Below are 9,379 nucleotides of genomic sequence, written 5' to 3'. Positions count from 1 at the left end.
ACAGCTGGGGACAGGTTGGGGACATTCCCAGATAAAGTTACCAGGGCCTGACTGGGGGTCCAGGTGCACAGTGCCTGATACAAACGCTTTGAGAAATAAAAATGACAAAATTCACCCCAAGCGCTAACCAAACAGCACATAGATCTTTGAAAGCCATGGTGGGGGCTATTCTGGAGCTGCTCATTAGCACCAGTGCACAAAAGCTGGTATCAGAGTCTCTCTCACAGCCTGGACCTGGGTTTCTTACAACCCACAGTCCACTGGTGGGATGGGCCCTTTGAGAGCCTCACCTTCATATGCATTTGCCCCCAGAAAGGGCACCAAAGAACACGAGGATGCTGTAGGTTTTGCAGCCTGTGACATTCTGGTTTACCAGAACTGAAATGGAACAACTGCAACACAATGTGGTCAGCCCGGATGCATGACCTCAGTAAAGCCCGAGCCCCAATTTCCAAATCACACTTCCTTCACGCTGTGGCCAGGATTAGATGAGATCACTTCTGTGCCATGCACATAGTAGGTACTCAATAAATGCAAAGAGATTCTGTGCTGAAGAAGGAAAATCTTCCAGCCTTGTGCAGGAGCAGCGAGAAGCACAGTGAGCTATTTTCCCCTCTGGGAACCGGCAGCCAAGGGTGACAGCCGCAGCCAGAGGCAAGAGACCAGTGGGAGTTAGGGGCTGGTCCAGCATTCCCAGGTGGCCTGGTTCTTCTGTGGCACCCTTCCTCCCACCCAGATTTCAATTAAAGTACAAAATTTGCATTCAGTCCCCCCAGGGCCTGGCTCAGTGACCTAAGCTTCAGGTTGGAAATACTTCTGCTCCGGGGAACTGCAGGATCAAATCCCAAGAGGGTTTCTGCTAGGCCCGGCATCCTTCTGAGGCAGACCATTTGAATAAATGCAATTTAGGGAAGGCACACCTTTCCGAGAAGGCCTCTGGAGAGGGTGATGGAGGCCTTGTGCGAGGGGATGGAGGGTCAGAGCTTTATATGGGTTTTAGCCACGTCCTTGCCAAATGTTAAATGTGTGCTTAAGACTTTGGGGAAACTGGAAAAGCTCACAGAGGATCCTGTTCAAAGCCCGTCCCCTAACTGTCTGACCTGCAAGTCCTCTGTTATGTGTTTTCTTCTCACCTCTCTCTGGCCTGCAAGCGGGTGTTTTTAAGCAAAGGAATGCATCTGCCTAAACTCTTTCCCTGATGTGGAGGCCAGTCTCCGCCTCCCAAGCCAGAGGCAGCAGGGCAGGTGCTTGTGAAAAATCACTCATACCCAACATGGTAAATCCCTCATTTACAGATCCATCCATTATTTGAAGGTAAATATTCTGTTTCTTTCCATGGGCACCCACCATGGACATACAGATTATCTATTCACGGCCTGGACACACGTTGCCTTTGTGCCTTCTGCCAAGGCCTTCCCTGGACATTGAGTTTTTCAGTCTTCCTGACAGTCGCACAAGTATAGCAATGGTGGGCGTTACTATCCTTGGTCTTTGCCCCGAGAGATGAGGGAAGGTTGCACAGAACAAGGAGGCATCGGGTAGATCTGGAAGTCTCTTATCGCAGGCTGGGGGAGTAGGGCAGATGAGGACCTGGGACTTCAGAAGGCTCAGCATATTTGGGAGAAGCTTGTCATATGGCTGGAGTGCTGATTCTTAACTGAGGACAGTTGCTCCCCAGGGGACATTGGCAGTGTCTAAAGACATTGTTCATAAATAGCTGCAGGTACTACTGGCATGTAGTGGGTTGAGGCCAGTACTGCTGCTGACCATTTTACAACACACAGGACAGCCCCTACAACAAAAAATTAACTGGCCAAAATTTTGATAGCGCCGAGGTTGAGAAAAACCTGCACTAGGGCTTAGGACGAGGGGAGGGCTGGTGAGTGAGCAAACTGGAACCAGACTCTGAAGGGCCAAGCTGTGAGGTTTCATATCTTCCTATTACCTGCAGGATTTTGGAGCCTAGATTTGGTAAGAAAATGAAAGAATGATCTAGAGTGAGCAGAATTTAAGATCAGGGAGATTGCCTGGAAACTGTTGGGACTGGCCATTCATTCATTCTTTTACTCATGAGTTATTAAAGACTTAATGAGCGTCTATTATATACTAGGCTCTATGTTCATCGCTGAGACGTAATTATGAGTAAAACAAACCCATTCTCCTACCCTGGGGGGTTTATAAGTCTGAGGGAAAAAGAGAGATGTTATTTTAATAATCCTGCAAATATGTAAGCACACATTAGTGGGTATAGTGAGGACCAATCAAGGAATTTACCAGAAAGATGAAGGATCCAGGCAAGAGATGACATCAATCTTTTCTGGGCAAATCAAAAGAGAAGATGAGCCCTGGCTGGTGTAGCTCAGTGGATTGAGCGTGGGCCTGTGAACCAGAGGATCAAGGTTTGATTCCCATTCAGGGCACATGCCTGGGGTGCAGGCCATTTCCCAGGGGGGGACGCACGAGAGGCAACCATACATTGACATTTCTCTCCCTCTCTCGTTCCCTTCCCCTCTAAAGATAAATAAATAAAATCTTTAAAAAAAAAGAGAGAGAAGATGAGCTGATTCCAGATAAATGTTGGAGGCAGAACCCTTGAGACTTTGCAGGACTTGCTGTCATGGGTGAGCTGGGAGAAGTCGGGGTCCTGCCTAGGTCCTGGTGCCAGGCACTGCGTCAGCAATGGTGGCTGAGGCGATGGGAGTGCTGGGGCAAGAGCACACGGGGGCTCAGTGGTACCGTCAGGCGGATACCAGCTCCCTTTGGGCCCATGATACCCTGAAGTAATCCTGGGACAAGCTGCGTTCCCACTCCTGTCTATCTTGTTGCTGGAACAGCCCTTAGATGAGGCCCAATTCTGTTACAGGTGAAGGCCCTAAGGCCAGAGGGGCTCAGCAATTTTGCCAAGGCCCCCCAGCTGATCAGTGGTTTGGCCAAAGCTAATCTTGAGACCCCAAGAGAGAAAATGCAGAGCCCTACCTCCCGTCTTCCCCTCCAAATTTCCCATTCCCCAAACTGAGAGGCCCTTGGTCAGCTTTGTGACCAGGGTAGCGTGGGCTCCATTGATTTGGGAGCATTTCAGCCCCACTTTGCCTCTCCTCCCACAGTGAGGTCTCTTAGGGAGGCTGACGTGCACCCAGAAAGCAGAGAAAAGCTGGGGATGAGGCCTGGGAATGCCACCTGGGAGAGGCGCAGGCAGCCCGCCAGCCCTTCAGACCCGGACATGCAGGCTGACATTGCAGGTGACACAGAGTCTCACTGGGCGTTTGCTTGTCTAACCAGTTGTTAAACAGGACTCTTCCTGTCTCTGAGTATTGCCCGCCCGAGGCACCTCAAACTAAGAACAATAGATGCTCAGACCCCACCCTCTCAGTGAGGCCTTGGATCATCTAGCAAATTGGCCTTCTCTTTTTCTTAGCCTGGAGGTGGTGACGGTAGGTGCCCGCAGAACCGGTTTGGAGTTCAGGTGGTGTAGAGGCTGGTAGGAAGGATTTCTCTGCAGCGATCAGACTGTCAGACTGTGTCAGAGGTGCTCCACCGGTGAGGAGGTGAGTGAGGCTGTCCTCAAGGAAATGACTCTAAAGGGGAGTTCGATTCATGTCTCCTGGAGTTAGGGTGAATGTAGAGACTGACTCCTGACTCAGCAGTGGAAGGCAGTGCTGTGGCTGACAGAGGTGATGCCTACATCCAGACGGGCCTCAGGCAAGGCACCAGCTTGAGGAGAAGGAAAGAAGGGAGGAGGGGAAGCCAAGAGAGTGATGGGAAAACAGGAAGTGTAAGCACTGCCCAGAGAGGGTTTCTAAATGGGAGGTCCCTAGGGATGGAGTCTCCCAGAAATCTGCAAAAGCATTCCACATTTGGGGTAACCCACAGTGCCCTGACTCCCAACTGGTACCTACCTCATCATCCGGATTCTGTGCAATTTTTCTTCGGTGCCTCCTTTCCCATGGCTGGACCCTGAAAGGCCAAAAGAACAGCAACAGAGTGAGAGGAGGCAAAGAAGGGAGAGACCTTCCCACTGCAGGCTTCTGAGACCAAACCAGGCCAAGAAGGGGTGTGTGTGTGTGTGTGTGTGTGTGTGTGTGTGTGGTTATGGGGACAGGTGGGGGCAAAGATTTGAAATATATGAGGGAGTGGAGCTTTGGTTTAGATTGACTACATTTTTAATATTTGTGGATGCACCACAATAACTAAACTAGTTTGGATGATGAAACTGAGCTTGAGTGGAAAAGTCAGGCGACAATCCACGGCTGAGGAAGGAAGCATCAGGGTATAGCACAGATCGACAGCTTAGTCCATAAACTGATTACTTTTATTCAAAGACATCCAGAGCCTCCTTCTGGGCTAGATGTGCCCTGACCAGGGTTAGGGTTAGGGTTAAGGTTAGGGGTAGGGTTTGGGCCAGGCACTGGAGAGAAGGCCAAACCAGTATCAGAAGGAACAGGTGCCAAGTCCCAGAATGCATTGTGGCCAGTAGATACCAGGGAGCCTGACTGGAAACCAGGTCACTGGGCCTTTTGGGAATGAGGGCTGGGCGTCCAGAAAGGAAATCAGGCCTCAGAATGGAGCCAGAGGCCCTCTAGCCGCAGCCCAGCCCAGCCACCAGGAGACCCGTCCCTCTGTTCACTCTCTGTACAGGATGTTTGCCTCTCTTCTCTTCCCACATTCCACATGGAGAGCTGAGTGGAAGTGGCCTTTCTTCCCCCTCTGCTGATGAGAATGTGTTGGCAGTGAGCCTTTTCTGTATGCATTTCCTTCCCAGGGAAGCCGATGCCTTCACAAATGAATTCCTTGCCTTGCCACAGAATAGCTGCTGCGTGCCTCCCCGCATGGAGGCCCCTCCGTTCTGGGTCCTGTGAGAACAATGCCTGGGCCACTGCTGCCCCAACAAAGCAGGAACTGGCCGGCGTAGTCCTCGGGGAACGGCCCGGGTGGAAATCCCCCTCTGTTCCTGCAGGGCTGCGGCTGCACAACCCGGAGAAGGGCTGGGACTGGGGAGGAAGGCTGGGTGCAGAGAGGAGATACTAGGGAATGGTGATCGGATACACCCAGGCCATCAGCTGTGGCCTGCAGTGAAAGTGGAAAGTGAGTCTATATTGACCAGCAGGGTGACTGCGGAGAGGTGACTTCACAGTTCTGAATCTCAATCTCTTCATCCTTAAAGTAAGAATAACAGCGTGAACCCCAGGCAGTGGCTGGGACAGTTAAACGAGGAGAAGTATAGAAATGACCAGGGGCAGGCAGAGCAGACACATGGAAGGGATGCAGCAGCAATGCAGTGGAAAAATCAAACCCCCACTTGCCTCGGGCAGCCTTCCTTGTTTGCCACCTTTCATGTCGATGTGCCTATCAGCTTAACATCCCATTGGCCATTCTCTAATGGCCATGGCGGGGGTGGTGAGCTAGAAAGACAACCTGGGACCAGGCTGCTGTCTACCCAGCCACCAACAGACCCACAGACCTAGGACTGGATGATGTCCTTCAAGCCTTATGACCAGCATCCTGTGGTCATGCATCCTGTGGTCCTTCTCAGTGACGGTGACTTAAACCAGGTACAGGCACAGATGTGGAAGAGGAGAGGCGGGCCCTTTACAATGTCCAGAGTGCTCACAGTGCCCTGTCCCAGATGTTGATGTCCTTGGTTCTGAGGCTCTCTTCTGGCCAGGGGAGCCACTCTTCCAAAGGCACCCATTTTTCTCAGTCTCCTTGCAGACTAGTCCCTCCTTGGGCCTTCGTCGAGTGTATTAATAGCACTGATTAAGCCACTGTGAAGTAGATGCAGCTACAGGCCTGGGGAGACCTTAGCATCCTCTCATTATGGGTTGATTTAATTAGTGTGGCTTCCCCAGCCCCCAGCCAACTGAGTGCAGAGGAAAACTGGGTGCAGTCCCATCTCCTGAGGCCTCGCATCAGCCCTGCTGTCAGCCCCTCAGGAAGCCTCTGTGCGGAGATGGTCTCCAGCTGACTGGAAGAGGCCACTCTGGTCTCCGAGTCGGGACGACCGCAGTGCCGTGTCAGTGTCTGACAAAACACACCTCTGGCTCTGTCTAAGCCATTATTCCACAGGTGCCGCAGACAAGGCACGACTCAGAGCAAGAATCCTGGGGGCCAGGGAGCCGCTGCCACCGATTGGAGGAAAGATGAGAGTTCGGATCAGACGCTGTTTGAGTGTGAAGCTGGGTGCGGGCGTGGGGCTGAACCCCACACTAGAAAGGAAGTGTGCTTTTTGCCAAATTGCAGCAATAACCCAGTTCGGTGCCGTGAGTCACTTCCGTGTCTTCATTGTTAAATCCGGGGTTTGGGTAGGAATCCCAGTGCCAGCCCTCACTCCCACTGGGTTCCCTGTGGACGGAGGCTCCGGTGCTGGGCCTGGGATGCAGCACCAATCCGGGCTGCTGCTTCACAACAGAACCCCGGCAGGTATGGTCCTCCAGACCCAGCGCAGACAGAAGGGACTGTGGCGATGCACGGCATTCCCGACAGTTCAGGTGTGGGGAGCCATTCCCAGTGAGTGAAACTGAACCCACTCAGGCCTCACACACTGGGGCCCAGGCAGAGTCTCAGTGAAGGAGAAAGACCAAAGCAGCCCAGACGCCATGGCAGAGAGAAAAAAACTGGCCTCTGAGCTACATCAAGTTCTGACAATGTCTGGGTCCCGGTCTGGGTGGACTCTCACAATAAATGCTTCTTCCCAGGTAACTAAGGTGTCTCCATTTCTTGATATGGGAGGAACCCTCATTAAACCATCTTCAGCCAAAGAAGTAATGGAACACACAACAGCTTTTCATGGCTGTTGCAGTATGAGGGGTTGCCCTCTGTCCAGAATAGGCAAATCTGCAGAGACAAAAAGGGGATCAGTGGTTACCTAGGACAGAGGGTGGGGATAATCGGGAGTGACTGTTACTGGGTGTGGAGTTTCTGTTTGGAGCGATGAAAATATTCAAAATCAAAATGATGTTGAGAGTTGCACAGCAGTGTAAAATATACTAAGACCATTGAATTGCACACTCTAAATGGATGAATGAATTCTATGGCATGTGAATTATATCTCAATAAAACTGCTTTAAAAAATACCACGGAGGGTTGAAGCCTAATGGATGTCTGTTTGAATGCCATGTTTAGGACTGCTTTCTCGGGAGAGGGGACTGGTTTGACATACGTGTTGCGGCAGAAAGCACGGGGCTCTGACGACTGGTAGATCTGGACTTGTGTGACCTTGAGCAAACTGGTTAGTCCTTCTGTGCCCATTTTTAAGACTTTTATGAAGGTGAAATGGGATAGTATCTGTCACAGCTGTTGTAAAAATTTGTGGTTGATGTTATATTAACTGTACCCTCCCATTTCCTAGCAGGGGGACTCCAAAGAACAAGTCAGGGTCTCGGCCTTGAAAAAAGACAATGTGAGTCATGAGACCAAAAGGGTAGCTTAGGAAAAGGAATAAAGCTGAAGCCTATAACAGCTGCTATGGCCCAATGTGAATACTCAGCCCCGTACCTCTAAAATTCAAGACTTGAGTCCAACCCGCAAACAGTATCACTAAGCCTCAGGCTACAGGCCCAGGGATTGAACACCTTTTTCCCTGGTTGTGCCTGGTTTGCAATTTGAGGGCGGCCTGGGAGGCAGTGAAGGCTCCAGCTACAGGGACTAAGGACTTGAGAAGCAGTGCTTTCTACTTGCCCACCCGTCATCCTGGAACACATAAAATTTAAAGGGCCCTGTCAACAATATATTCAATATTCAATAGTTCTAGTTATTTACAATTAAGTACATTTATATTATTGTCACTTACCTGCTTTAAAAAGTATCATTTGACCTCCAGCTCTCTAAAAATGTTTGAAAATTGGTGTGCTTTCTTTCTTATTTCCACCCAGAGCCTTGGTGAAATATATTATTGTTGCATTAAAATGATGTATGAAACTTACAATCTGTATTACAACCATAATTTCCACAGATATTGGAACTTGGTCCAACAGTTGTATGGATTTAATGCTTGCTCCCATTCCTTTTGCCAAGATTTCTGCACTGACCTCTGTCCCGTTGACCAAAAGTTGACTTTTTGTAGTTTCTTCTAAGGGTGGTCAATGGAGTTGCTGGTCTCACCTATTGAAAATGCTTTCTGCTTTTATGCTTCTCAACATGTTTGCTGGGTACAAAATTCTTGGACTCCCCACATTTTCTTTCCAGGACTTGAAAAAATGTCACCCACTACTGGGAAGAAGCTTCATATCAGTCTGACAGTCCCCCCCCACCCAACGTTGCCTGCTGGTTAGAACGCTCGCAGGATTCTCCGTCTTTGAAGTCTAGTTGCATTACTATGACTTGATGCTCAGTGCATTGATTTTTCTCGGGATATGGTGTATGGCCTTCATAGTAGAAATTCAAGTCTTTCATTTCTACAGATATTCTTGAACACTATCTTTGAGTTTTTATTTTCTATTTGTCTGCTTCCTTTATGGAAATACTACTTGGGGATCTCATTGGACTGATGACATGTTATTCCTGTCAGCTCTTTTCATGTCCAATTCAGTTTGCTTGCTTTTTAATCCTTTTCTTTGTGTTTTTCTTGTCCTTTCATCTGTTTATTTATTTTTTGTTCTTATTCCAACGTGAGTTTCCTTTCTCTGTCTCCTCCCTGGGCTCCCTGGCTCCGGGGCTGTCCACCATAGTGGTTAACAGCCAGGACTCTGAAGCCAGGGGTTGATTCCCCTCGTCGGAACATACTTCTGGTTAAGTTGCTTTGGTACTTTTTCCTTAATTTCAGTAAAATGAGAGCGCCTGCCTCATAGGGCTGTTGTAAGAATTGATGAGTTAATACATAAAAGCAACCTAAACCATTATGGACACATTTTACATTGTTTGTGAATTCAAAAAAGGAGATGACGACGACGATGACAATGATGACAATGATGACAATGATGACAACAATAACATTACAGTAACCACAGCTGTTCCCTTCCCTGAGCTCCATGCCTCTGCTCTGAGGTCTTAGATCAACTTAACCTTTTTCTGCATTCAAGGTGATATGGTCATAATTTTTATCTATTTGATGGCCACATTTTTCTGATGCCTGTTTCTTATCATTTGTTTTTCTTACATCTTTCCTCATGTTTTTTTCTTGTAACATTTTGTATAGATCATGTAGTGATTCTTTTGTTTAACTTATTACTTACATTTCGACAAGGCTCATTCTTCCAGGACCAGATTTTAGCAGGAAAGCCCCCTGTGCAGGCCAGCCTGGGTTCCAGACCAGCAGAAATAGTCTACCTGATCACAGAGTTGTGTGAGTGAATATTTTTAAATGTCTCCTTAAAAAAAAACAAACTTCTGAGAACTTGTCTGGTTTCCTCTTTACTGCACTTGAACAGGGTCAGACAGGGACTCT

This window comes from Artibeus jamaicensis, unplaced genomic scaffold (genome assembly GCF_021234435.1).
Source record: "Artibeus jamaicensis isolate MK-2021 breed Jamaican fruit bat unplaced genomic scaffold, CSHL_Jam_final scaffold_369, whole genome shotgun sequence".
Lineage (NCBI taxonomy): Eukaryota > Metazoa > Chordata > Mammalia > Chiroptera > Phyllostomidae > Artibeus > Artibeus jamaicensis.
The sequence above is the reverse complement of the archived record's forward strand: the minus strand, read 5'-3'. Positions refer to the sequence as shown.